This window comes from Schistocerca cancellata, unplaced genomic scaffold (genome assembly GCF_023864275.1).
Source record: "Schistocerca cancellata isolate TAMUIC-IGC-003103 unplaced genomic scaffold, iqSchCanc2.1 HiC_scaffold_826, whole genome shotgun sequence".
Classification (NCBI taxonomy): Eukaryota; Metazoa; Arthropoda; class Insecta; order Orthoptera; family Acrididae; genus Schistocerca; species Schistocerca cancellata.
This window is the reverse complement of record NW_026046837.1, coordinates 176,099-199,030: the sequence shown is the minus strand read 5'-3', so window position 1 is coordinate 199,030 and position 22,932 is coordinate 176,099. Positions and strand designations below refer to the sequence as shown.

Here is a 22,932-nt window from a genome sequence, read left to right as displayed (position 1 = left end):
CAAGCTGTGCACTAGGTCAAGTTTTTCGCAGACCGCAAACCTTTGGTGGCTTGACGCTCGTCGTCGATCGTAAGGGTGAAACAGTGAAGAGAGTTGGAAAACGGTAAGGTGGACACCCCCAGCAGCATGTGTGTGTCAAATCCGATATCTGGTCGAGGGCTGTAAGATTCAGTATGATGACGTGACAATTCGGGAGTAGCTCAGGAAGGCAAAGCTGCGGCCTTCTTAGCTCTGTGGTAGAGCACTGGTCTCGTAAACCAGGGGTCGTGAGTTCGACCCTCACAGAAGGCATTCATTTTTTTAACGTTGCTGCTGAGAGCAGAGCTAGCTCGAGCAGCATCTAACAAATGGCAGTGCACTGAATGAAGGGGAAGTTCTACAACCGATAAAGAATGCTCTACTTGCATCAGAGGTTTACTGAATGTGTAGGCGGAACACTGTTTTGTATGCATTTTGTAGTAGAATGTCATGCTTGGCGATGTCATTCGTTAATGAGCTCCGCTACAGTGTGCATGCACGTTATCCATGTGAAGAGGCGTAAGCAGATACTACCATTCTGCGAGGTGCCTGCAGAAAGTATACGAGTTGCATTGATAAAGAGAGCAGGAGTGACCGCAAGTCAAGGCCTCCGTGGCGCAATCGGCTAGCGCGTTCGGCTGTTAACCGAAAGGTTGGTGGTTCGAGCCCACCCGGGGGCGAAATCGTTTTAATCGCCACCGAGGTGAAGACATATGTCCACTTTGATAGAGATACACAGCTAGAGTGACAGTTTGGCTGTGTTTGAATGATGCCACACACCCTTATACACATTCAGCCACGTGACAGTGGAGGTAAAAACATGGCCCTATGCGGACGTTCTACTGTTTTCCTATTCATTCGGCACGTGTGACATTGCAGTAGAGCGACGACCACTACAAAAGATGTATTATTTACATTTCATTTCAGCGTATACACCGCGAGTGCCATGTGACAGGGCCTCTCTCTCGATGTCGATCTGCATTTGGCGTCTCTTAAGTGTCGGTCTGCAGTAGGCCGCTGTTGGCCGAGCGGCGTGCAGTGGCTTGACGCTCGTCGTCGATCGTAAGGATGAAACAGTGAAGAGAGTTGGAAAACGGTAAGGTGGACACCCCCAGCAGCATGTGTGTGTCAAATCCGATATCTGGTCGAGGGCTGTAAGATTCAGTATGATGACGTGACAATTCGGGAGTAGCTCACGAAGGCAAAGCTGCGGCCTTCTTAGCTCTGTGGTAGAGCACTGGTCTCGTAAACCAGGGGTCGTGAGTTCGACCCTCACAGAAGGCATTCATTCTTTTAACGTTGCTGCTGAGAGCAGAGCTAGCTCGAGCAGCATCTAACAAATGGCAGTGCACTGAATGAAGGGGAAGTTCTACAACCGATAAAGAATGCTCTACTTGCATCAGAGGTTTACTGAATGTGTAGGCGGAACACTGTTTTGTATGCATTTTGTAGTAGAATGTCATGCTTGGCGATGTCATTCTTTAATGAGCTCCGCTACAGTGTGCATGCACGTTATCCATGTGAAGAGGCGTAAGCAGATACTACCATTCTGCGAGGTGCCTGCAGAAAGTATACGAGTTGCATTGATAAAGAGAGCAGGAGTGACCGCAAGTCAAGGCCTCCGTGGCGCAATCGGCTAGCGCGTTCGGCTGTTAACCGAAAGGTTGGTGGTTCGAGCCCACCCGGGGGCGAAATCGTTTTAATCGCCACCGAGGTGAAGACATATGTCCACTTTGATAGAGATACACAGCTAGAGTGACAGTTTGGCTGTGTTTGAATGATGCCACACACCCTTATACACATTCAGCCACGTGACAGTGGAGGTAAAAACATGGCCCTATGCGGACGTTCTACTGTTTTCCTATTCATTCGGCACGTGTGACATTGCAGTAGAGCGACGACCACTACAAAAGATGTATTATTTACATTTCATTTCAGCGTATACACCGCGAGTGCCATGTGACAGGGCCTCTCTCTCGATGTCGATCTGCATTTGGCGTCTCTTAAGTGTCGGTCTGCAGTAGGCCGCTGTTGGCCGAGCGGCGTGCAGTCGCCTTACATGAAGCCCAATGGGCAACTTCAGTGCCACTGTGGACGACAGCATACTGTAGCCGGAGAGAGGAGTCGAAAGGCGCGTTTCACAGTAGAGCCACGCTATCCCACAAGCTGTGCACTAGGTCAAGTTTTTCGCAGACCGCAAACCTTTGGTGGCTTGACGCTCGTCGTCGATCGTAAGGGTGAAACAGTGAAGAGAGTTGGAAAACGGTAAGGTGGACACCCCCAGCAGCATGTGTGTGTCAAATCCGATATCTGGTCGAGGGCTGTAAGATTCAGTATGATGACGTGACAATTCGGGAGTAGCTCAGGAAGGCAAAGCTGCGGCCTTCTTAGCTCTGTGGTAGAGCACTGGTCTCGTAAACCAGGGGTCGTGAGTTCGACCCTCACAGAAGGCATTCATTTTTTTAACGTTGCTGCTGAGAGCAGAGCTAGCTCGAGCAGCATCTAACAAATGGCAGTGCACTGAATGAAGGGGAAGTTCTACAACCGATAAAGAATGCTCTACTTGCATCAGAGGTTTACTGAATGTGTAGGCGGAACACTGTTTTGTATGCATTTTGTAGTAGAATGTCATGCTTGGCGATGTCATTCGTTAATGAGCTCCGCTACAGTGTGCATGCACGTTATCCATGTGAAGAGGCGTAAGCAGATACTACCATTCTGCGAGGTGCCTGCAGAAAGTATACGAGTTGCATTGATAAAGAGAGCAGGAGTGACAGCAAGTCAAGGCCTCCGTGGCGCAATCGGCTAGCGCGTTCGGCTGTTAACCGAAAGGTTGGTGGTTCGAGCCCACCCGGGGGCGAAATCGTTTTAATCGCCACCGAGGTGAAGACATATGTCCACTTTGATAGAGATACACAGCTAGAGTGACAGTTTGGCTGTGTTTGAATGATGCCACACACCCTTATACACATTCAGCCACGTGACAGTGGAGGTAAAAACATGGCCCTATGCGGACGTTCTACTGTTTTCCTATTCATTCGGCACGTGTGACATTGCAGTAGAGCGACGACCACTACAAAAGATGTATTATTTACATTTCATTTCAGCGTATACACCGCGAGTGCCATGTGACAGGGCCTCTCTCTCGATGTCGATCTGCATTTGGCGTCTCTTAAGTGTCGGTCTGCAGTAGGCCGCTGTTGGCCGAGCGGCGTGCAGTCGCCTTACATGAAGCCCAATGGGCAACTTCAGTGCCACTGTGGACGACAGCATACTGTAGCCGGAGAGAGGAGTCGAAAGGCGCGTTTCACAGTAGAGCCACGCTATCCCACAAGCTGTGCACTAGGTCAAGTTTTTCGCAGACCGCAAACCTTTGGTGGCTTGACGCTCGTCGTCGATCGTAAGGGTGAAACAGTGAAGAGACTTGGAAAACGGTAAGGTGGACACCCCCAGCAGCATGTGTGTGTCAAATCCGATATCTGGTCGAGGGCTGTAAGATTCAGTATGATGACGTGACAATTCGGGAGTAGCTCACGAAGGCAAAGCTGCGGCCTTCTTAGCTCAGTGGTAGAGCACTGGTCTCGTGAACCAGGGGTCGTGAGTTCGACCCTCACAGAAGGCATTCAGTTTTTTAACGTTGCTGCTTGAGCAGAGCTAGCTCGAGCAGCATCTAACAAATGGCAGTGCACTGAATGAAGGGGAAGTTCTACAACCGATAAAGAATGCTCTACTTGCATCAGAGGTTTACTGAATGTGTAGGCGGAACACTGTTTTGTATGCATTTTGTAGTAGAATGTCATGCTTGGCGATGTCATTCGTTAATGAGCTCCGCTACAGTGTGCATGCACGTTATCCATGTGAAGAGGCGTAAGCAGATACTACCATTCTGCGAGGTGCCTGCAGAAAGTATACGAGTTGCATTGATAAAGAGAGCAGGAGTGACCGCAAGTCAAGGCCTCCGTGGCGCAATCGGCTAGCGCGTTCGGCTGTTAACCGAAAGGTTGGTTGTTCGAGCCCACCTGGGGGCGAAATCGTTTTAATCGCCACCGAGGTGAAGACATATGTCCACTTTGATAGAGATACACAGCTAGAGTGACAGTTTGGCTGTGTTTGAATGATGCCACACAGCCTTATACACATTCAGCCACGTGACAGTGGAGGTAAAAACATGGCCCTATGCGGACGTTCTACTGTTTTCCTATTCATTCGGCACGTGTGACATTGCAGTAGAGCGACGACCACTACAAAAGATGTATTATTTACATTTCATTTCAGCGTATACACCGCGAGTGCCATGTGACAGGGCCTCTCTCTCGATGTCGATCTGCATTTGGCGTCTCTTAAGTGTCGGTCTGCAGTAGGCCGCTGTTGGCCGAGCGGCGTGCAGTCGCCTTACATGAAGCCCAATGGGCAACTTCAGTGCCACTGTGGACGACAGCATACTGTAGCCGGAGAGAGGAGTCGAAAGGCGCGTTTCACAGTAGAGCCACGCTATCCCACAAGCTGTGCACTAGGTCAAGTTTTTCGCAGACCGCAAACCTTTGGTGGCTTGACGCTCGTCGTCGATCGTAAGGATGAAACAGTGAAGAGAGTTGGAAAACGGTAAGGTGGACACCCCCAGCAGCATGTGTGTGTCAAATCCGATATCTGGTCGAGGGCTGTAAGATTCAGTATGATGACGTGACAATTCAGGAGTAGCTCACGAAGGCAAAGCTGCGGCCTTCTTAGCTCTGTGGTAGAGCACTGGTCTCGTAAACCAGGGGTCGTGAGTTCGACCCTCACAGAAGGCATTCATTCTTTTAACGTTGCTGCTGAGAGCAGAGCTAGCTCGAGCAGCATCTAACAAATGGCAGTGCACTGAATGAAGGGGAAGTTCTACAACCGATAAAGAATGCTCTACTTGCATCAGAGGTTTACTGAATGTGTAGGCGGAACACTGTTTTGTATGCATTTTGTAGTAGAATGTCATGCTTGGCGATGTCATTCGTTAATGAGCTCCGCTACAGTGTGCATGCACGTTATCCATGTGAAGAGGCGTAAGCAGATACTACCATTCTGCGAGGTGCCTGCAGAAAGTATACGAGTTGCATTGATAAAGAGAGCAGGAGTGACCGCAAGTCAAGGCCTCCGTGGCGCAATCGGCTAGCGCGTTCGGCTGTTAACCGAAAGGTTGGTGGTTCGAGCCCACCCGGGGGCGAAATCGTTTTAATCGCCACCGAGGTGAAGACATATGTCCACTTTGATAGAGATACACAGCTAGAGTGACAGTTTGGCTGTGTTTGAATGATGCCACACACCCTTATACACATTCAGCCACGTGACAGTGGAGGTAAAAACATGGCCCTATGCGGACGTTCTACTGTTTTCCTATTCATTCGGCACGTGTGACATTGCAGTAGAGCGACGACCACTACAAAAGATGTATTATTTACATTTCATTTCAGCGTATACACCGCGAGTGCCATGTGACAGGGCCTCTCTCTCGATGTCGATCTGCATTTGGCGTCTCTTAAGTGTCGGTCTGCAGTAGGCCGCTGTTGGCCGAGCGGCGTGCAGTCGCCTTACATGAAGCCCAATGGGCAACTTCAGTGCCACTGTGGACGACAGCATACTGTAGCCGGAGAGAGGAGTCGAAAGGCGCGTTTCACAGTAGAGCCACGCTATCCCACAAGCTGTGCACTAGGTCAAGTTTTTCGCAGACCGCAAACCTTTGGTGGCTTGACGCTCGTCGTCGATCGTAAGGGTGAAACAGTGAAGAGAGTTGGAAAACGGTAAGGTGGACACCCCCAGCAGCATGTGTGTGTCAAATCCGATATCTGGTCGAGGGCTGTAAGATTCAGTATGATGACGTGACAATTCGGGAGTAGCTCAGGAAGGCAAAGCTGCGGCCTTCTTAGCTCTGTGGTAGAGCACTGGTCTCGTAAACCAGGGGTCGTAAGTTCGACCCTCACAGAAGGCATTCATTTTTTTAACGTTGCTGCTGAGAGCAGAGCTAGCTCGAGCAGCATCTAACAAATGGCAGTGCACTGAATGAAGGGGAAGTTCTACAACCGATAAAGAATGCTCTACTTGCATCAGAGGTTTACTGAATGTGTAGGCGGAACACTGTTTTGTATGCATTTTGTAGTAGAATGTCATGCTTGGCGATGTCATTCGTTAATGAGCTCCGCTACAGTGTGCATGCACGTTATCCATGTGAAGAGGCGTAAGCAGATACTACCATTCTGCGAGGTGCCTGCAGAAAGTATACGAGTTGCATTGATAAAGAGAGCAGGAGTGACCGCAAGTCAAGGCCTCCGTGGCGCAATCGGCTAGCGCGTTCGGCTGTTAACCGAAAGGTTGGTGGTTCGAGCCCACCCGGGGGCGAAATCGTTTTAATCGCCACCGAGGTGAAGACATATGTCCACTTTGATAGAGATACACAGCTAGAGTGACAGTTTGGCTGTGTTTGAATGATGCCACACACCCTTATACACATTCAGCCACGTGACAGTGGAGGTAAAAACATGGCCCTATGCGGACGTTCTACTGTTTTCCTATTCATTCGGCACGTGTGACATTGCAGTAGAGCGACGACCACTACAAAAGATGTATTATTTACATTTCATTTCAGCGTATACACCGCGAGTGCCATGTGACAGGGCCTCTCTCTCGATGTCGATCTGCATTTGGCGTCTCTTAAGTGTCGGTCTGCAGTAGGCCGCTGTTGGCCGAGCGGCGTGCAGTCGCCTTACATGAAGCCCAATGGGCAACTTCAGTGCCACTGTGGACGACAGCATACTGTAGCCGGAGAGAGGAGTCGAAAGGCGCGTTTCACAGTAGAGCCACGCTATCCCACAAGCTGTGCACTAGGTCAAGTTTTTCGCAGACCGCAAACCTTTGGTGGCTTGACGCTCGTCGTCGATCGTAAGGGTGAAACAGTGAAGAGAGTTGGAAAACGGTAAGGTGGACACCCCCAGCAGCATGTGTGTGTCAAATCCGATATCTGGTCGAGGGCTGTAAGATTCAGTATGATGACGTGACAATTCGGGAGTAGCTCAGGAAGGCAAAGCTGCGGCCTTCTTAGCTCTGTGGTAGAGCACTGGTCTCGTAAACCAGGGGTCGTGAGTTCGACCCTCACAGAAGGCATTCATTTTTTTAACGTTGCTGCTGAGAGCAGAGCTAGCTCGAGCAGCATCTAACAAATGGCAGTGCACTGAATGAAGGGGAAGTTCTACAACCGATAAAGAATGCTCTACTTGCATCAGAGGTTTACTGAATGTGTAGGCGGAACACTGTTTTGTATGCATTTTGTAGTAGAATGTCATGCTTGGCGATGTCATTCGTTAATGAGCTCCGCTACAGTGTGCATGCACGTTATCCATGTGAAGAGGCGTAAGCAGATACTACCATTCTGCGAGGTGCCTGCAGAAAGTATACGAGTTGCATTGATAAAGAGAGCAGGAGTGACAGCAAGTCAAGGCCTCCGTGGCGCAATCGGCTAGCGCGTTCGGCTGTTAACCGAAAGGTTGGTGGTTCGAGCCCACCCGGGGGCGAAATCGTTTTAATCGCCACCGAGGTGAAGACATATGTCCACTTTGATAGAGATACACAGCTAGAGTGACAGTTTGGCTGTGTTTGAATGATGCCACACACCCTTATACACATTCAGCCACGTGACAGTGGAGGTAAAAACATGGCCCTATGCGGACGTTCTACTGTTTTCCTATTCATTCGGCACGTGTGACATTGCAGTAGAGCGACGACCACTACAAAAGATGTATTATTTACATTTCATTTCAGCGTATACACCGCGAGTGCCATGTGACAGGGCCTCTCTCTCGATGTCGATCTGCATTTGGCGTCTCTTAAGTGTCGGTCTGCAGTAGGCCGCTGTTGGCCGAGCGGCGTGCAGTCGCCTTACATGAAGCCCAATGGGCAACTTCAGTGCCACTGTGGACGACAGCATACTGTAGCCGGAGAGAGGAGTCGAAAGGCGCGTTTCACAGTAGAGCCACGCTATCCCACAAGCTGTGCACTAGGTCAAGTTTTTCGCAGACCGCAAACCTTTGGTGGCTTGACGCTCGTCGTCGATCGTAAGGGTGAAACAGTGAAGAGAGTTGGAAAACGGTAAGGTGGACACCCCCAGCAGCATGTGTGTGTCAAATCCGATATCTGGTCGAGGGCTGTAAGATTCAGTATGATGACGTGACAATTCGGGAGTAGCTCAGGAAGGCAAAGCTGCGGCCTTCTTAGCTCTGTGGTAGAGCACTGGTCTCGTAAACCAGGGGTCGTAAGTTCGACCCTCACAGAAGGCATTCATTTTTTTAACGTTGCTGCTGAGAGCAGAGCTAGCTCGAGCAGCATCTAACAAATGGCAGTGCACTGAATGAAGGGGAAGTTCTACAACCGATAAAGAATGCTCTACTTGCATCAGAGGTTTACTGAATGTGTAGGCGGAACACTGTTTTGTATGCATTTTGTAGTAGAATGTCATGCTTGGCGATGTCATTCGTTAATGAGCTCCGCTACAGTGTGCATGCACGTTATCCATGTGAAGAGGCGTAAGCAGATACTACCATTCTGCGAGGTGCCTGCAGAAAGTATACGAGTTGCATTGATAAAGAGAGCAGGAGTGACCGCAAGTCAAGGCCTCCGTGGCGCAATCGGCTAGCGCGTTCGGCTGTTAACCGAAAGGTTGGTGGTTCGAGCCCACCCGGGGGCGAAATCGTTTTAATCGCCACCGAGGTGAAGACATATGTCCACTTTGATAGAGATACACAGCTAGAGTGACAGTTTGGCTGTGTTTGAATGATGCCACACACCCTTATACACATTCAGCCACGTGACAGTGGAGGTAAAAACATGGCCCTATGCGGACGTTCTACTGTTTTCCTATTCATTCGGCACGTGTGACATTGCAGTAGAGCGACGACCACTACAAAAGATGTATTATTTACATTTCATTTCAGCGTATACACCGCGAGTGCCATGTGACAGGGCCTCTCTCTCGATGTCGATCTGCATTTGGCGTCTCTTAAGTGTCGGTCTGCAGTAGGCCGCTGTTGGCCGAGCGGCGTGCAGTCGCCTTACATGAAGCCCAATGGGCAACTTCAGTGCCACTGTGGACGACAGCATACTGTAGCCGGAGAGAGGAGTCGAAAGGCGCGTTTCACAGTAGAGCCACGCTATCCCACAAGCTGTGCACTAGGTCAAGTTTTTCGCAGACCGCAAACCTTTGGTGGCTTGACGCTCGTCGTCGATCGTAAGGGTGAAACAGTGAAGAGAGTTGGAAAACGGTAAGGTGGACACCCCCAGCAGCATGTGTGTGTCAAATCCGATATCTGGTCGAGGGCTGTAAGATTCAGTATGATGACGTGACAATTCGGGAGTAGCTCAGGAAGGCAAAGCTGCGGCCTTCTTAGCTCTGTGGTAGAGCACTGGTCTCGTAAACCAGGGGTCGTGAGTTCGACCCTCACAGAAGGCATTCATTTTTTTAACGTTGCTGCTGAGAGCAGAGCTAGCTCGAGCAGCATCTAACAAATGGCAGTGCACTGAATGAAGGGGAAGTTCTACAACCGATAAAGAATGCTCTACTTGCATCAGAGGTTTACTGAATGTGTAGGCGGAACACTGTTTTGTATGCATTTTGTAGTAGAATGTCATGCTTGGCGATGTCATTCGTTAATGAGCTCCGCTACAGTGTGCATGCACGTTATCCATGTGAAGAGGCGTAAGCAGATACTACCATTCTGCGAGGTGCCTGCAGAAAGTATACGAGTTGCATTGATAAAGAGAGCAGGAGTGACAGCAAGTCAAGGCCTCCGTGGCGCAATCGGCTAGCGCGTTCGGCTGTTAACCGAAAGGTTGGTGGTTCGAGCCCACCCGGGGGCGAAATCGTTTTAATCGCCACCGAGGTGAAGACATATGTCCACTTTGATAGAGATACACAGCTAGAGTGACAGTTTGGCTGTGTTTGAATGATGCCACACACCCTTATACACATTCAGCCACGTGACAGTGGAGGTAAAAACATGGCCCTATGCGGACGTTCTACTGTTTTCCTATTCATTCGGCACGTGTGACATTGCAGTAGAGCGACGACCACTACAAAAGATGTATTATTTACATTTCATTTCAGCGTATACACCGCGAGTGCCATGTGACAGGGCCTCTCTCTCGATGTCGATCTGCATTTGGCGTCTCTTAAGTGTCGGTCTGCAGTAGGCCGCTGTTGGCCGAGCGGCGTGCAGTCGCCTTACATGAAGCCCAATGGGCAACTTCAGTGCCACTGTGGACGACAGCATACTGTAGCCGGAGAGAGGAGTCGAAAGGCGCGTTTCACAGTAGAGCCACGCTATCCCACAAGCTGTGCACTAGGTCAAGTTTTTCGCAGACCGCAAACCTTTGGTGGCTTGACGCTCGTCGTCGATCGTAAGGATGAAACAGTGAAGAGAGTTGGAAAACGGTAAGGTGGACACCCCCAGCAGCATGTGTGTGTCAAATCCGATATCTGGTCGAGGGCTGTAAGATTCAGTATGATGACGTGACAATTCAGGAGTAGCTCACGAAGGCAAAGCTGCGGCCTTCTTAGCTCTGTGGTAGAGCACTGGTCTCGTAAACCAGGGGTCGTGAGTTCGACCCTCACAGAAGGCATTCATTCTTTTAACGTTGCTGCTGAGAGCAGAGCTAGCTCGAGCAGCATCTAACAAATGGCAGTGCACTGAATGAAGGGGAAGTTCTACAACCGATAAAGAATGCTCTACTTGCATCAGAGGTTTACTGAATGTGTAGGCGGAACACTGTTTTGTATGCATTTTGTAGTAGAATGTCATGCTTGGCGATGTCATTCGTTAATGAGCTCCGCTACAGTGTGCATGCACGTTATCCATGTGAAGAGGCGTAAGCAGATACTACCATTCTGCGAGGTGCCTGCAGAAAGTATACGAGTTGCATTGATAAAGAGAGCAGGAGTGACCGCAAGTCAAGGCCTCCGTGGCGCAATCGGCTAGCGCGTTCGGCTGTTAACCGAAAGGTTGGTGGTTCGAGCCCACCCGGGGGCGAAATCGTTTTAATCGCCACCGAGGTGAAGACATATGTCCACTTTGATAGAGATACACAGCTAGAGTGACAGTTTGGCTGTGTTTGAATGATGCCACACACCCTTATACACATTCAGCCACGTGACAGTGGAGGTAAAAACATGGCCCTATGCGGACGTTCTACTGTTTTCCTATTCATTCGGCACGTGTGACATTGCAGTAGAGCGACGACCACTACAAAAGATGTATTATTTACATTTCATTTCAGCGTATACACCGCGAGTGCCATGTGACAGGGCCTCTCTCTCGATGTCGATCTGCATTTGGCGTCTCTTAAGTGTCGGTCTGCAGTAGGCCGCTGTTGGCCGAGCGGCGTGCAGTCGCCTTACATGAAGCCCAATGGGCAACTTCAGTGCCACTGTGGACGACAGCATACTGTAGCCGGAGAGAGGAGTCGAAAGGCGCGTTTCACAGTAGAGCCACGCTATCCCACAAGCTGTGCACTAGGTCAAGTTTTTCGCAGACCGCAAACCTTTGGTGGCTTGACGCTCGTCGTCGATCGTAAGGGTGAAACAGTGAAGAGAGTTGGAAAACGGTAAGGTGGACACCCCCAGCAGCATGTGTGTGTCAAATCCGATATCTGGTCGAGGGCTGTAAGATTCAGTATGATGACGTGACAATTCGGGAGTAGCTCAGGAAGGCAAAGCTGCGGCCTTCTTAGCTCTGTGGTAGAGCACTGGTCTCGTAAACCAGGGGTCGTAAGTTCGACCCTCACAGAAGGCATTCATTTTTTTAACGTTGCTGCTGAGAGCAGAGCTAGCTCGAGCAGCATCTAACAAATGGCAGTGCACTGAATGAAGGGGAAGTTCTACAACCGATAAAGAATGCTCTACTTGCATCAGAGGTTTACTGAATGTGTAGGCGGAACACTGTTTTGTATGCATTTTGTAGTAGAATGTCATGCTTGGCGATGTCATTCGTTAATGAGCTCCGCTACAGTGTGCATGCACGTTATCCATGTGAAGAGGCGTAAGCAGATACTACCATTCTGCGAGGTGCCTGCAGAAAGTATACGAGTTGCATTGATAAAGAGAGCAGGAGTGACCGCAAGTCAAGGCCTCCGTGGCGCAATCGGCTAGCGCGTTCGGCTGTTAACCGAAAGGTTGGTGGTTCGAGCCCACCCGGGGGCGAAATCGTTTTAATCGCCACCGAGGTGAAGACATATGTCCACTTTGATAGAGATACACAGCTAGAGTGACAGTTTGGCTGTGTTTGAATGATGCCACACACCCTTATACACATTCAGCCACGTGACAGTGGAGGTAAAAACATGGCCCTATGCGGACGTTCTACTGTTTTCCTATTCATTCGGCACGTGTGACATTGCAGTAGAGCGACGACCACTACAAAAGATGTATTATTTACATTTCATTTCAGCGTATACACCGCGAGTGCCATGTGACAGGGCCTCTCTCTCGATGTCGATCTGCATTTGGCGTCTCTTAAGTGTCGGTCTGCAGTAGGCCGCTGTTGGCCGAGCGGCGTGCAGTCGCCTTACATGAAGCCCAATGGGCAACTTCAGTGCCACTGTGGACGACAGCATACTGTAGCCGGAGAGAGGAGTCGAAAGGCGCGTTTCACAGTAGAGCCACGCTATCCCACAAGCTGTGCACTAGGTCAAGTTTTTCGCAGACCGCAAACCTTTGGTGGCTTGACGCTCGTCGTCGATCGTAAGGGTGAAACAGTGAAGAGAGTTGGAAAACGGTAAGGTGGACACCCCCAGCAGCATGTGTGTGTCAAATCCGATATCTGGTCGAGGGCTGTAAGATTCAGTATGATGACGTGACAATTCGGGAGTAGCTCAGGAAGGCAAAGCTGCGGCCTTCTTAGCTCTGTGGTAGAGCACTGGTCTCGTAAACCAGGGGTCGTGAGTTCGACCCTCACAGAAGGCATTCATTTTTTTAACGTTGCTGCTGAGAGCAGAGCTAGCTCGAGCAGCATCTAACAAATGGCAGTGCACTGAATGAAGGGGAAGTTCTACAACCGATAAAGAATGCTCTACTTGCATCAGAGGTTTACTGAATGTGTAGGCGGAACACTGTTTTGTATGCATTTTGTAGTAGAATGTCATGCTTGGCGATGTCATTCGTTAATGAGCTCCGCTACAGTGTGCATGCACGTTATCCATGTGAAGAGGCGTAAGCAGATACTACCATTCTGCGAGGTGCCTGCAGAAAGTATACGAGTTGCATTGATAAAGAGAGCAGGAGTGACAGCAAGTCAAGGCCTCCGTGGCGCAATCGGCTAGCGCGTTCGGCTGTTAACCGAAAGGTTGGTGGTTCGAGCCCACCCGGGGGCGAAATCGTTTTAATCGCCACCGAGGTGAAGACATATGTCCACTTTGATAGAGATACACAGCTAGAGTGACAGTTTGGCTGTGTTTGAATGATGCCACACACCCTTATACACATTCAGCCACGTGACAGTGGAGGTAAAAACATGGCCCTATGCGGACGTTCTACTGTTTTCCTATTCATTCGGCACGTGTGACATTGCAGTAGAGCGACGACCACTACAAAAGATGTATTATTTACATTTCATTTCAGCGTATACACCGCGAGTGCCATGTGACAGGGCCTCTCTCTCGATGTCGATCTGCATTTGGCGTCTCTTAAGTGTCGGTCTGCAGTAGGCCGCTGTTGGCCGAGCGGCGTGCAGTCGCCTTACATGAAGCCCAATGGGCAACTTCAGTGCCACTGTGGACGACAGCATACTGTAGCCGGAGAGAGGAGTCGAAAGGCGCGTTTCACAGTAGAGCCACGCTATCCCACAAGCTGTGCACTAGGTCAAGTTTTTCGCAGACCGCAAACCTTTGGTGGCTTGACGCTCGTCGTCGATCGTAAGGGTGAAACAGTGAAGAGACTTGGAAAACGGTAAGGTGGACACCCCCAGCAGCATGTGTGTGTCAAATCCGATATCTGGTCGAGGGCTGTAAGATTCAGTATGATGACGTGACAATTCGGGAGTAGCTCACGAAGGCAAAGCTGCGGCCTTCTTAGCTCAGTGGTAGAGCACTGGTCTCGTGAACCAGGGGTCGTGAGTTCGACCCTCACAGAAGGCATTCAGTTTTTTAACGTTGCTGCTTGAGCAGAGCTAGCTCGAGCAGCATCTAACAAATGGCAGTGCACTGAATGAAGGGGAAGTTCTACAACCGATAAAGAATGCTCTACTTGCATCAGAGGTTTACTGAATGTGTAGGCGGAACACTGTTTTGTATGCATTTTGTAGTAGAATGTCATGCTTGGCGATGTCATTCGTTAATGAGCTCCGCTACAGTGTGCATGCACGTTATCCATGTGAAGAGGCGTAAGCAGATACTACCATTCTGCGAGGTGCCTGCAGAAAGTATACGAGTTGCATTGATAAAGAGAGCAGGAGTGACCGCAAGTCAAGGCCTCCGTGGCGCAATCGGCTAGCGCGTTCGGCTGTTAACCGAAAGGTTGGTTGTTCGAGCCCACCTGGGGGCGAAATCGTTTTAATCGCCACCGAGGTGAAGACATATGTCCACTTTGATAGAGATACACAGCTAGAGTGACAGTTTGGCTGTGTTTGAATGATGCCACACAGCCTTATACACATTCAGCCACGTGACAGTGGAGGTAAAAACATGGCCCTATGCGGACGTTCTACTGTTTTCCTATTCATTCGGCACGTGTGACATTGCAGTAGAGCGACGACCACTACAAAAGATGTATTATTTACATTTCATTTCAGCGTATACACCGCGAGTGCCATGTGACAGGGCCTCTCTCTCGATGTCGATCTGCATTTGGCGTCTCTTAAGTGTCGGTCTGCAGTAGGCCGCTGTTGGCCGAGCGGCGTGCAGTCGCCTTACATGAAGCCCAATGGGCAACTTCAGTGCCACTGTGGACGACAGCATACTGTAGCCGGAGAGAGGAGTCGAAAGGCGCGTTTCACAGTAGAGCCACGCTATCCCACAAGCTGTGCACTAGGTCAAGTTTTTCGCAGACCGCAAACCTTTGGTGGCTTGACGCTCGTCGTCGATCGTAAGGGTGAAACAGTGAAGAGAGTTGGAAAACGGTAAGGTGGACACCCCCAGCAGCATGTGTGTGTCAAATCCGATATCTGGTCGAGGGCTGTAAGATTCAGTATGATGACGTGACAATTCGGGAGTAGCTCAGGAAGGCAAAGCTGCGGCCTTCTTAGCTCTGTGGTAGAGCACTGGTCTCGTAAACCAGGGGTCGTGAGTTCGACCCTCACAGAAGGCATTCATTTTTTTAACGTTGCTGCTGAGAGCAGAGCTAGCTCGAGCAGCATCTAACAAATGGCAGTGCACTGAATGAAGGGGAAGTTCTACAACCGATAAAGAATGCTCTACTTGCATCAGAGGTTTACTGAATGTGTAGGCGGAACACTGTTTTGTATGCATTTTGTAGTAGAATGTCATGCTTGGCGATGTCATTCGTTAATGAGCTCCGCTACAGTGTGCATGCACGTTATCCATGTGAAGAGGCGTAAGCAGATACTACCATTCTGCGAGGTGCCTGCAGAAAGTATACGAGTTGCATTGATAAAGAGAGCAGGAGTGACCGCAAGTCAAGGCCTCCGTGGCGCAATCGGCTAGCGCGTTCGGCTGTTAACCGAAAGGTTGGTGGTTCGAGCCCACCCGGGGGCGAAATCGTTTTAATCGCCACCGAGGTGAAGACATATGTCCACTTTGATAGAGATACACAGCTAGAGTGACAGTTTGGCTGTGTTTGAATGATGCCACACACCCTTATACACATTCAGCCACGTGACAGTGGAGGTAAAAACATGGCCCTATGCGGACGTTCTACTGTTTTCCTATTCATTCGGCACGTGTGACATTGCAGTAGAGCGACGACCACTACAAAAGATGTATTATTTACATTTCATTTCAGCGTATACACCGCGAGTGCCATGTGACAGGGCCTCTCTCTCGATGTCGATCTGCATTTGGCGTCTCTTAAGTGTCGGTCTGCAGTAGGCCGCTGTTGGCCGAGCGGCGTGCAGTCGCCTTACATGAAGCCCAATGGGCAACTTCAGTGCCACTGTGGACGACAGCATACTGTAGCCGGAGAGAGGAGTCGAAAGGCGCGTTTCACAGTAGAGCCACGCTATCCCACAAGCTGTGCACTAGGTCAAGTTTTTCGCAGACCGCAAACCTTTGGTGGCTTGACGCTCGTCGTCGATCGTAAGGGTGAAACAGTGAAGAGACTTGGAAAACGGTAAGGTGGACACCCCCAGCAGCATGTGTGTGTCAAATCCGATATCTGGTCGAGGGCTGTAAGATTCAGTATGATGACGTGACAATTCGGGAGTAGCTCACGAAGGCAAAGCTGCGGCCTTCTTAGCTCAGTGGTAGAGCACTGGTCTCGTGAACCAGGGGTCGTGAGTTCGACCCTCACAGAAGGCATTCAGTTTTTTAACGTTGCTGCTTGAGCAGAGCTAGCTCGAGCAGCATCTAACAAATGGCAGTGCACTGAATGAAGGGGAAGTTCTACAACCGATAAAGAATGCTCTACTTGCATCAGAGGTTTACTGAATGTGTAGGCGGAACACTGTTTTGTATGCATTTTGTAGTAGAATGTCATGCTTGGCGATGTCATTCGTTAATGAGCTCCGCTACAGTGTGCATGCACGTTATCCATGTGAAGAGGCGTAAGCAGATACTACCATTCTGCGAGGTGCCTGCAGAAAGTATACGAGTTGCATTGATAAAGAGAGCAGGAGTGACCGCAAGTCAAGGCCTCCGTGGCGCAATCGGCTAGCGCGTTCGGCTGTTAACCGAAAGGTTGGTTGTTCGAGCCCACCTGGGGGCGAAATCGTTTTAATCGCCACCGAGGTGAAGACATATGTCCACTTTGATAGAGATACACAGCTAGAGTGACAGTTTGGCTGTGTTTGAATGATGCCACACAGCCTTATACACATTCAGCCACGTGACAGTGGAGGTAAAAACATGGCCCTATGCGGACGTTCTACTGTTTTCCTATTCATTCGGCACGTGTGACATTGCAGTAGAGCGACGACCACTACAAAAGATGTATTATTTACATTTCATTTCAGCGTATACACCGCGAGTGCCATGTGACAGGGCCTCTCTCTCGATGTCGATCTGCATTTGGCGTCTCTTAAGTGTCGGTCTGCAGTAGGCCGCTGTTGGCCGAGCGGCGTGCAGTCGCCTTACATGAAGCCCAATGGGCAACTTCAGTGCCACTGTGGACGACAGCATACTGTAGCCGGAGAGAGGAGTCGAAAGGCGCGTTTCACAGTAGAGCCACGCTATCCCACAAGCTGTGCACTAGGTCAAGTTTTTCGCAGACCGCAAACCTTTGGTGGCTTGACGCTCGTCGTCGATCGTAAGGATGAAACAGTGAAGAGAGTTGGAAAACGGTAAGGTGGACACCCCCAGCAGCATGTGTGTGTCAAATCCGATATCTGGTCGAGGGCTGTAAGATTCAGTATGATGACGTGACAATTCGGGAGTAGCTCACGAAGGCAAAGCTGCGGCCTTCTTAGCTCTGTGGTAGAGCACTGGTCTCGTAAACCAGGGGTCGTGAGTTCGACCCTCACAGAAGGCATTCATTCTTTTAACGTTGCTGCTGAGAGCAGAGCTAGCTCGAGCAGCATCTAACAAATGGCAGTGCACTGAATGAAGGGGAAGTTCTACAACCGATAAAGAATGCTCTACTTGCATCAGAGGTTTACTGAATGTGTAGGCGGAACACTGTTTTGTATGCATTTTGTAGTAGAATGTCATGCTTGGCGATGTCATTCGTTAATGAGCTCCGCTACAGTGTGCATGCACGTTATCCATGTGAAGAGGCGTAAGCAGATACTACCATTCTGCGAGGTGCCTGCAGAAAGTATACGAGTTGCATTGATAAAGAGAGCAGGAGTGACCGCAAGTCAAGGCCTCCGTGGCGCAATCGGCTAGCGCGTTCGGCTGTTAACCGAAAGGTTGGTGGTTCGAGCCCACCCGGGGGCGAAATCGTTTTAATCGCCACCGAGGTGAAGACATATGTCCACTTTGATAGAGATACACAGCTAGAGTGACAGTTTGGCTGTGTTTGAATGATGCCACACACCCTTATACACATTCAGCCACGTGACAGTGGAGGTAAAAACATGGCCCTATGCGGACGTTCTACTGTTTTCCTATTCATTCGGCACGTGTGACATTGCAGTAGAGCGACGACCACTACAAAAGATGTATTATTTACATTTCATTTCAGCGTATACACCGCGAGTGCCATGTGACAGGGCCTCTCTCTCGATGTCGATCTGCATTTGGCGTCTCTTAAGTGTCGGTCTGCAGTAGGCCGCTGTTGGCCGAGCGGCGTGCAGTCGCCTTACATGAAGCCCAATGGGCAACTTCAGTGCCACTGTGGACGACAGCATACTGTAGCCGGAGAGAGGAGTCGAAAGGCGCGTTTCACAGTAGAGCCACGCTATCCCACAAGCTGTGCACTAGGTCAAGTTTTTCGCAGACCGCAAACCTTTGGTGGCTTGACGCTCGTCGTCGATCGTAAGGGTGAAACAGTGAAGAGACTTGGAAAACGGTAAGGTGGACACCCCCAGCAGCATGTGTGTGTCAAATCCGATATCTGGTCGAGGGCTGTAAGATTCAGTATGATGACGTGACAATTCGGGAGTAGCTCACGAAGGCAAAGCTGCGGCCTTCTTAGCTCAGTGGTAGAGCACTGGTCTCGTGAACCAGGGGTCGTGAGTTCGACCCTCACAGAAGGCATTCAGTTTTTTAACGTTGCTGCTTGAGCAGAGCTAGCTCGAGCAGCATCTAACAAATGGCAGTGCACTGAATGAAGGGGAAGTTCTACAACCGATAAAGAATGCTCTACTTGCATCAGAGGTTTACTGAATGTGTAGGCGGAACACTGTTTTGTATGCATTTTGTAGTAGAATGTCATGCTTGGCGATGTCATTCGTTAATGAGCTCCGCTACAGTGTGCATGCACGTTATCCATGTGAAGAGGCGTAAGCAGATACTACCATTCTGCGAGGTGCCTGCAGAAAGTATACGAGTTGCATTGATAAAGAGAGCAGGAGTGACCGCAAGTCAAGGCCTCCGTGGCGCAATCGGCTAGCGCGTTCGGCTGTTAACCGAAAGGTTGGTTGTTCGAGCCCACCTGGGGGCGAAATCGTTTTAATCGCCACCGAGGTGAAGACATATGTCCACTTTGATAGAGATACACAGCTAGAGTGACAGTTTGGCTGTGTTTGAATGATGCCACACAGCCTTATACACATTCAGCCACGTGACAGTGGAGGTAAAAACATGGCCCTATGCGGACGTTCTACTGTTTTCCTATTCATTCGGCACGTGTGACATTGCAGTAGAGCGACGACCACTACAAAAGATGTATTATTTACATTTCATTTCAGCGTATACACCGCGAGTGCCATGTGACAGGGCCTCTCTCTCGATGTCGATCTGCATTTGGCGTCTCTTAAGTGTCGGTCTGCAGTAGGCCGCTGTTGGCCGAGCGGCGTGCAGTCGCCTTACATGAAGCCCAATGGGCAACTTCAGTGCCACTGTGGACGACAGCATACTGTAGCCGGAGAGAGGAGTCGAAAGGCGCGTTTCACAGTAGAGCCACGCTATCCCACAAGCTGTGCACTAGGTCAAGTTTTTCGCAGACCGCAAACCTTTGGTGGCTTGACGCTCGTCGTCGATCGTAAGGATGAAACAGTGAAGAGAGTTGGAAAACGGTAAGGTGGACACCCCCAGCAGCATGTGTGTGTCAAATCCGATATCTGGTCGAGGGCTGTAAGATTCAGTATGATGACGTGACAATTCGGGAGTAGCTCACGAAGGCAAAGCTGCGGCCTTCTTAGCTCTGTGGTAGAGCACTGGTCTCGTAAACCAGGGGTCGTGAGTTCGACCCTCACAGAAGGCATTCATTCTTTTAACGTTGCTGCTGAGAGCAGAGCTAGCTCGAGCAGCATCTAACAAATGGCAGTGCACTGAATGAAGGGGAAGTTCTACAACCGATAAAGAATGCTCTACTTGCATCAGAGGTTTACTGAATGTGTAGGCGGAACACTGTTTTGTATGCATTTTGTAGTAGAATGTCATGCTTGGCGATGTCATTCGTTAATGAGCTCCGCTACAGTGTGCATGCACGTTATCCATGTGAAGAGGCGTAAGCAGATACTACCATTCTGCGAGGTGCCTGCAGACAGTATACGAGTTGCATTGATAAAGAGAGCAGGAGTGACCGCAAGTCAAGGCCTCCGTGGCGCAATCGGCTAGCGCGTTCGGCTGTTAACCGAAAGGTTGGTGGTTCGAGCCCACCCGGGGGCGAAATCGTTTTAATCGCCACCGAGGTGAAGACATATGTCCACTTTGATAGAGATACACAGCTAGAGTGACAGTTTGGCTGTGTTTGAATGATGCCACACACCCTTATACACATTCAGCCACGTGACAGTGGAGGTAAAAACATGGCCCTATGCGGACGTTCTACTGTTTTCCTATTCATTCGGCACGTGTGACATTGCAGTAGAGCGACGACCACTACAAAAGATGTATTATTTACATTTCATTTCAGCGTATACACCGCGAGTGCCATGTGACAGGGCCTCTCTCTCGATGTCGATCTGCATTTGGCGTCTCTTAAGTGTCGGTCTGCAGTAGGCCGCTGTTGGCCGAGCGGCGTGCAGTCGCCTTACATGAAGCCCAATGGGCAACTTCAGTGCCACTGTGGACGACAGCATACTGTAGCCGGAGAGAGGAGTCGAAAGGCGCGTTTCACAGTAGAGCCACGCTATCCCACAAGCTGTGCACTAGGTCAAGTTTTTCGCAGACCGCAAACCTTTGGTGGCTTGACGCTCGTCGTCGATCGTAAGGGTGAAACAGTGAAGAGAGTTGGAAAACGGTAAGGTGGACACCCCCAGCAGCATGTGTGTGTCAAATCCGATATCTGGTCGAGGGCTGTAAGATTCAGTATGATGACGTGACAATTCGGGAGTAGCTCAGGAAGGCAAAGCTGCGGCCTTCTTAGCTCTGTGGTAGAGCACTGGTCTCGTAAACCAGGGGTCGTGAGTTCGACCCTCACAGAAGGCATTCATTTTTTAACGTTGCTGCTGAGAGCAGAGCTAGCTCGAGCAGCATCTAACAAATGGCAGTGCACTGAATGAAGGGGAAGATCTACAACCGATAAAGAATTCTCTACTTGCATCAGAGGTTTACTGAATGTGTAGGCGGAACAATGTTTTGTATGCATTTTGTAGTAGAATGTCATGCTTGGCGATGTCATTCGTTAATGAGCTCCGCTACAGTGTGCATGCACGTTATCCATGTGAAGAGGCGTAAGCAGATACTACCATTCTGCGAGGTGCCTGCAGAAAGTATACGAGTTGCATTGATAAAGAGAGCAGGAGTGACCGCAAGTCAAGGCCTCCGTGGCGCAATCGGCTAGCGCGTTCGGCTGTTAACCGAAAGGTTGGTTGTTCGAGCCCACCTGGGGGCGAAATCGTTTTAATCGCCACCGAGGTGAAGACATATGTCCACTTTGATAGAGATACACAGCTAGAGTGACAGTTTGGCTGTGTTTGAATGATGCCACACAGCCTTATACACATTCAGCCACGTGACAGTGGAGGTAAAAACATGGCCCTATGCGGACGTTCTACTGTTTTCCTATTCATTCGGCACGTGTGACATTGCAGTAGAGCGACGACCACTACAAAAGATGTATTATTTACATTTCATTTCAGCGTATACACCGCGAGTGCCATGTGACAGGGCCTCTCTCTCGATGTCGATCTGCATTTGGCGTCTCTTAAGTGTCGGTCTGCAGTAGGCCGCTGTTGGCCGAGCGGCGTGCAGTCGCCTTACATGAAGCCCAATGGGCAACTTCAGTGCCACTGTGGACGACAGCATACTGTAGCCGGAGAGAGGAGTCGAAAGGCGCGTTTCACAGTAGAGCCACGCTATCCCACAAGCTGTGCACTAGGTCAAGTTTTTCGCAGACCGCAAACCTTTGGTGGCTTGACGCTCGTCGTCGATCGTAAGGATGAAACAGTGAAGAGAGTTGGAAAACGGTAAGGTGGACACCCCCAGCAGCATGTGTGTGTCAAATCCGATATCTGGTCGAGGGCTGTAAGATTCAGTATGATGACGTGACAATTCGGGAGTAGCTCACGAAGGCAAAGCTGCGGCCTTCTTAGCTCTGTGGTAGAGCACTGGTCTCGTAAACCAGGGGTCGTGAGTTCGACCCTCACAGAAGGCATTCATTCTTTTAACGTTGCTGCTGAGAGCAGAGCTAGCTCGAGCAGCATCTAACAAATGGCAGTGCACTGAATGAAGGGGAAGTTCTACAACCGATAAAGAATGCTCTACTTGCATCAGAGGTTTACTGAATGTGTAGGCGGAACACTGTTTTGTATGCATTTTGTAGTAGAATGTCATGCTTGGCGATGTCATTCGTTAATGAGCTCCGCTACAGTGTGCATGCACGTTATCCATGTGAAGAGGCGTAAGCAGATACTACCATTCTGCGAGGTGCCTGCAGACAGTATACGAGTTGCATTGATAAAGAGAGCAGGAGTGACCGCAAGTCAAGGCCTCCGTGGCGCAATCGGCTAGCGCGTTCGGCTGTTAACCGAAAGGTTGGTGGTTCGAGCCCACCCGGGGGCGAAATCGTTTTAATCGCCACCGAGGTGAAGACATATGTCCACTTTGATAGAGATACACAGCTAGAGTGACAGTTTGGCTGTGTTTGAATGATGCCACACACCCTTATACACATTCAGCCACGTGACAGTGGAGGTAAAAACATGGCCCTATGCGGACGTTCTACTGTTTTCCTATTCATTCGGCACG

The 22,932-nt window shown here is 50.0% G+C and overlaps 40 non-coding genes across 40 annotated transcripts; all 40 read left to right on the top strand.

The window, feature by feature from the left end:
- Nucleotides 1-219: 219 nt before the first annotated feature.
- Nucleotides 220-291, top strand: Trnat-cgu (transfer RNA threonine (anticodon CGU)). The gene has a single exon. It is a non-coding gene; the product is annotated as a tRNA-Thr (tRNA).
- Nucleotides 292-624: 333 nt separating this feature from the next.
- On the top strand, nucleotides 625-698 carry Trnan-guu (transfer RNA asparagine (anticodon GUU)). The gene has a single exon. It is a non-coding gene; the product is annotated as a tRNA-Asn (tRNA).
- Nucleotides 699-1,230: 532 nt separating this feature from the next.
- Trnat-cgu (transfer RNA threonine (anticodon CGU)) lies at nucleotides 1,231-1,302 on the top strand. Its single transcript has one exon. It is a non-coding gene; the product is annotated as a tRNA-Thr (tRNA).
- A 333-nt stretch (nucleotides 1,303-1,635) lies between these two features.
- On the top strand, nucleotides 1,636-1,709 carry Trnan-guu (transfer RNA asparagine (anticodon GUU)). The gene has a single exon. It is a non-coding gene; the product is annotated as a tRNA-Asn (tRNA).
- A 690-nt stretch (nucleotides 1,710-2,399) lies between these two features.
- Nucleotides 2,400-2,471, top strand: Trnat-cgu (transfer RNA threonine (anticodon CGU)). Its single transcript has one exon. It is a non-coding gene; the product is annotated as a tRNA-Thr (tRNA).
- A 333-nt stretch (nucleotides 2,472-2,804) lies between these two features.
- Trnan-guu (transfer RNA asparagine (anticodon GUU)) lies at nucleotides 2,805-2,878 on the top strand. Its single transcript has one exon. It is a non-coding gene; the product is annotated as a tRNA-Asn (tRNA).
- A 690-nt stretch (nucleotides 2,879-3,568) lies between these two features.
- Trnat-cgu (transfer RNA threonine (anticodon CGU)) lies at nucleotides 3,569-3,640 on the top strand. The gene has a single exon. It is a non-coding gene; the product is annotated as a tRNA-Thr (tRNA).
- Nucleotides 3,641-3,972: 332 nt separating this feature from the next.
- Trnan-guu (transfer RNA asparagine (anticodon GUU)) lies at nucleotides 3,973-4,046 on the top strand. The gene has a single exon. It is a non-coding gene; the product is annotated as a tRNA-Asn (tRNA).
- A 690-nt stretch (nucleotides 4,047-4,736) lies between these two features.
- Nucleotides 4,737-4,808, top strand: Trnat-cgu (transfer RNA threonine (anticodon CGU)). Its single transcript has one exon. It is a non-coding gene; the product is annotated as a tRNA-Thr (tRNA).
- A 333-nt stretch (nucleotides 4,809-5,141) lies between these two features.
- Nucleotides 5,142-5,215, top strand: Trnan-guu (transfer RNA asparagine (anticodon GUU)). Its single transcript has one exon. It is a non-coding gene; the product is annotated as a tRNA-Asn (tRNA).
- Nucleotides 5,216-5,905: 690 nt separating this feature from the next.
- Nucleotides 5,906-5,977, top strand: Trnat-cgu (transfer RNA threonine (anticodon CGU)). Its single transcript has one exon. It is a non-coding gene; the product is annotated as a tRNA-Thr (tRNA).
- Nucleotides 5,978-6,310: 333 nt separating this feature from the next.
- Trnan-guu (transfer RNA asparagine (anticodon GUU)) lies at nucleotides 6,311-6,384 on the top strand. The gene has a single exon. It is a non-coding gene; the product is annotated as a tRNA-Asn (tRNA).
- Nucleotides 6,385-7,074: 690 nt separating this feature from the next.
- On the top strand, nucleotides 7,075-7,146 carry Trnat-cgu (transfer RNA threonine (anticodon CGU)). The gene has a single exon. It is a non-coding gene; the product is annotated as a tRNA-Thr (tRNA).
- Nucleotides 7,147-7,479: 333 nt separating this feature from the next.
- Nucleotides 7,480-7,553, top strand: Trnan-guu (transfer RNA asparagine (anticodon GUU)). Its single transcript has one exon. It is a non-coding gene; the product is annotated as a tRNA-Asn (tRNA).
- A 690-nt stretch (nucleotides 7,554-8,243) lies between these two features.
- Nucleotides 8,244-8,315, top strand: Trnat-cgu (transfer RNA threonine (anticodon CGU)). The gene has a single exon. It is a non-coding gene; the product is annotated as a tRNA-Thr (tRNA).
- A 333-nt stretch (nucleotides 8,316-8,648) lies between these two features.
- Trnan-guu (transfer RNA asparagine (anticodon GUU)) lies at nucleotides 8,649-8,722 on the top strand. The gene has a single exon. It is a non-coding gene; the product is annotated as a tRNA-Asn (tRNA).
- A 690-nt stretch (nucleotides 8,723-9,412) lies between these two features.
- On the top strand, nucleotides 9,413-9,484 carry Trnat-cgu (transfer RNA threonine (anticodon CGU)). The gene has a single exon. It is a non-coding gene; the product is annotated as a tRNA-Thr (tRNA).
- Nucleotides 9,485-9,817: 333 nt separating this feature from the next.
- Trnan-guu (transfer RNA asparagine (anticodon GUU)) lies at nucleotides 9,818-9,891 on the top strand. The gene has a single exon. It is a non-coding gene; the product is annotated as a tRNA-Asn (tRNA).
- A 690-nt stretch (nucleotides 9,892-10,581) lies between these two features.
- On the top strand, nucleotides 10,582-10,653 carry Trnat-cgu (transfer RNA threonine (anticodon CGU)). The gene has a single exon. It is a non-coding gene; the product is annotated as a tRNA-Thr (tRNA).
- A 333-nt stretch (nucleotides 10,654-10,986) lies between these two features.
- On the top strand, nucleotides 10,987-11,060 carry Trnan-guu (transfer RNA asparagine (anticodon GUU)). The gene has a single exon. It is a non-coding gene; the product is annotated as a tRNA-Asn (tRNA).
- A 690-nt stretch (nucleotides 11,061-11,750) lies between these two features.
- Trnat-cgu (transfer RNA threonine (anticodon CGU)) lies at nucleotides 11,751-11,822 on the top strand. Its single transcript has one exon. It is a non-coding gene; the product is annotated as a tRNA-Thr (tRNA).
- Nucleotides 11,823-12,155: 333 nt separating this feature from the next.
- Nucleotides 12,156-12,229, top strand: Trnan-guu (transfer RNA asparagine (anticodon GUU)). The gene has a single exon. It is a non-coding gene; the product is annotated as a tRNA-Asn (tRNA).
- A 690-nt stretch (nucleotides 12,230-12,919) lies between these two features.
- On the top strand, nucleotides 12,920-12,991 carry Trnat-cgu (transfer RNA threonine (anticodon CGU)). Its single transcript has one exon. It is a non-coding gene; the product is annotated as a tRNA-Thr (tRNA).
- Nucleotides 12,992-13,324: 333 nt separating this feature from the next.
- Trnan-guu (transfer RNA asparagine (anticodon GUU)) lies at nucleotides 13,325-13,398 on the top strand. The gene has a single exon. It is a non-coding gene; the product is annotated as a tRNA-Asn (tRNA).
- A 690-nt stretch (nucleotides 13,399-14,088) lies between these two features.
- Trnat-cgu (transfer RNA threonine (anticodon CGU)) lies at nucleotides 14,089-14,160 on the top strand. The gene has a single exon. It is a non-coding gene; the product is annotated as a tRNA-Thr (tRNA).
- Nucleotides 14,161-14,492: 332 nt separating this feature from the next.
- On the top strand, nucleotides 14,493-14,566 carry Trnan-guu (transfer RNA asparagine (anticodon GUU)). The gene has a single exon. It is a non-coding gene; the product is annotated as a tRNA-Asn (tRNA).
- A 690-nt stretch (nucleotides 14,567-15,256) lies between these two features.
- Nucleotides 15,257-15,328, top strand: Trnat-cgu (transfer RNA threonine (anticodon CGU)). Its single transcript has one exon. It is a non-coding gene; the product is annotated as a tRNA-Thr (tRNA).
- A 333-nt stretch (nucleotides 15,329-15,661) lies between these two features.
- Trnan-guu (transfer RNA asparagine (anticodon GUU)) lies at nucleotides 15,662-15,735 on the top strand. The gene has a single exon. It is a non-coding gene; the product is annotated as a tRNA-Asn (tRNA).
- A 690-nt stretch (nucleotides 15,736-16,425) lies between these two features.
- Trnat-cgu (transfer RNA threonine (anticodon CGU)) lies at nucleotides 16,426-16,497 on the top strand. Its single transcript has one exon. It is a non-coding gene; the product is annotated as a tRNA-Thr (tRNA).
- Nucleotides 16,498-16,829: 332 nt separating this feature from the next.
- Trnan-guu (transfer RNA asparagine (anticodon GUU)) lies at nucleotides 16,830-16,903 on the top strand. Its single transcript has one exon. It is a non-coding gene; the product is annotated as a tRNA-Asn (tRNA).
- A 690-nt stretch (nucleotides 16,904-17,593) lies between these two features.
- On the top strand, nucleotides 17,594-17,665 carry Trnat-cgu (transfer RNA threonine (anticodon CGU)). The gene has a single exon. It is a non-coding gene; the product is annotated as a tRNA-Thr (tRNA).
- Nucleotides 17,666-17,998: 333 nt separating this feature from the next.
- On the top strand, nucleotides 17,999-18,072 carry Trnan-guu (transfer RNA asparagine (anticodon GUU)). Its single transcript has one exon. It is a non-coding gene; the product is annotated as a tRNA-Asn (tRNA).
- A 690-nt stretch (nucleotides 18,073-18,762) lies between these two features.
- Trnat-cgu (transfer RNA threonine (anticodon CGU)) lies at nucleotides 18,763-18,834 on the top strand. Its single transcript has one exon. It is a non-coding gene; the product is annotated as a tRNA-Thr (tRNA).
- Nucleotides 18,835-19,166: 332 nt separating this feature from the next.
- Nucleotides 19,167-19,240, top strand: Trnan-guu (transfer RNA asparagine (anticodon GUU)). The gene has a single exon. It is a non-coding gene; the product is annotated as a tRNA-Asn (tRNA).
- A 690-nt stretch (nucleotides 19,241-19,930) lies between these two features.
- Trnat-cgu (transfer RNA threonine (anticodon CGU)) lies at nucleotides 19,931-20,002 on the top strand. Its single transcript has one exon. It is a non-coding gene; the product is annotated as a tRNA-Thr (tRNA).
- A 333-nt stretch (nucleotides 20,003-20,335) lies between these two features.
- Nucleotides 20,336-20,409, top strand: Trnan-guu (transfer RNA asparagine (anticodon GUU)). Its single transcript has one exon. It is a non-coding gene; the product is annotated as a tRNA-Asn (tRNA).
- A 690-nt stretch (nucleotides 20,410-21,099) lies between these two features.
- On the top strand, nucleotides 21,100-21,171 carry Trnat-cgu (transfer RNA threonine (anticodon CGU)). Its single transcript has one exon. It is a non-coding gene; the product is annotated as a tRNA-Thr (tRNA).
- Nucleotides 21,172-21,503: 332 nt separating this feature from the next.
- Nucleotides 21,504-21,577, top strand: Trnan-guu (transfer RNA asparagine (anticodon GUU)). Its single transcript has one exon. It is a non-coding gene; the product is annotated as a tRNA-Asn (tRNA).
- Nucleotides 21,578-22,267: 690 nt separating this feature from the next.
- Trnat-cgu (transfer RNA threonine (anticodon CGU)) lies at nucleotides 22,268-22,339 on the top strand. Its single transcript has one exon. It is a non-coding gene; the product is annotated as a tRNA-Thr (tRNA).
- A 333-nt stretch (nucleotides 22,340-22,672) lies between these two features.
- Nucleotides 22,673-22,746, top strand: Trnan-guu (transfer RNA asparagine (anticodon GUU)). The gene has a single exon. It is a non-coding gene; the product is annotated as a tRNA-Asn (tRNA).
- Nucleotides 22,747-22,932: the final 186 nt, after the last annotated feature.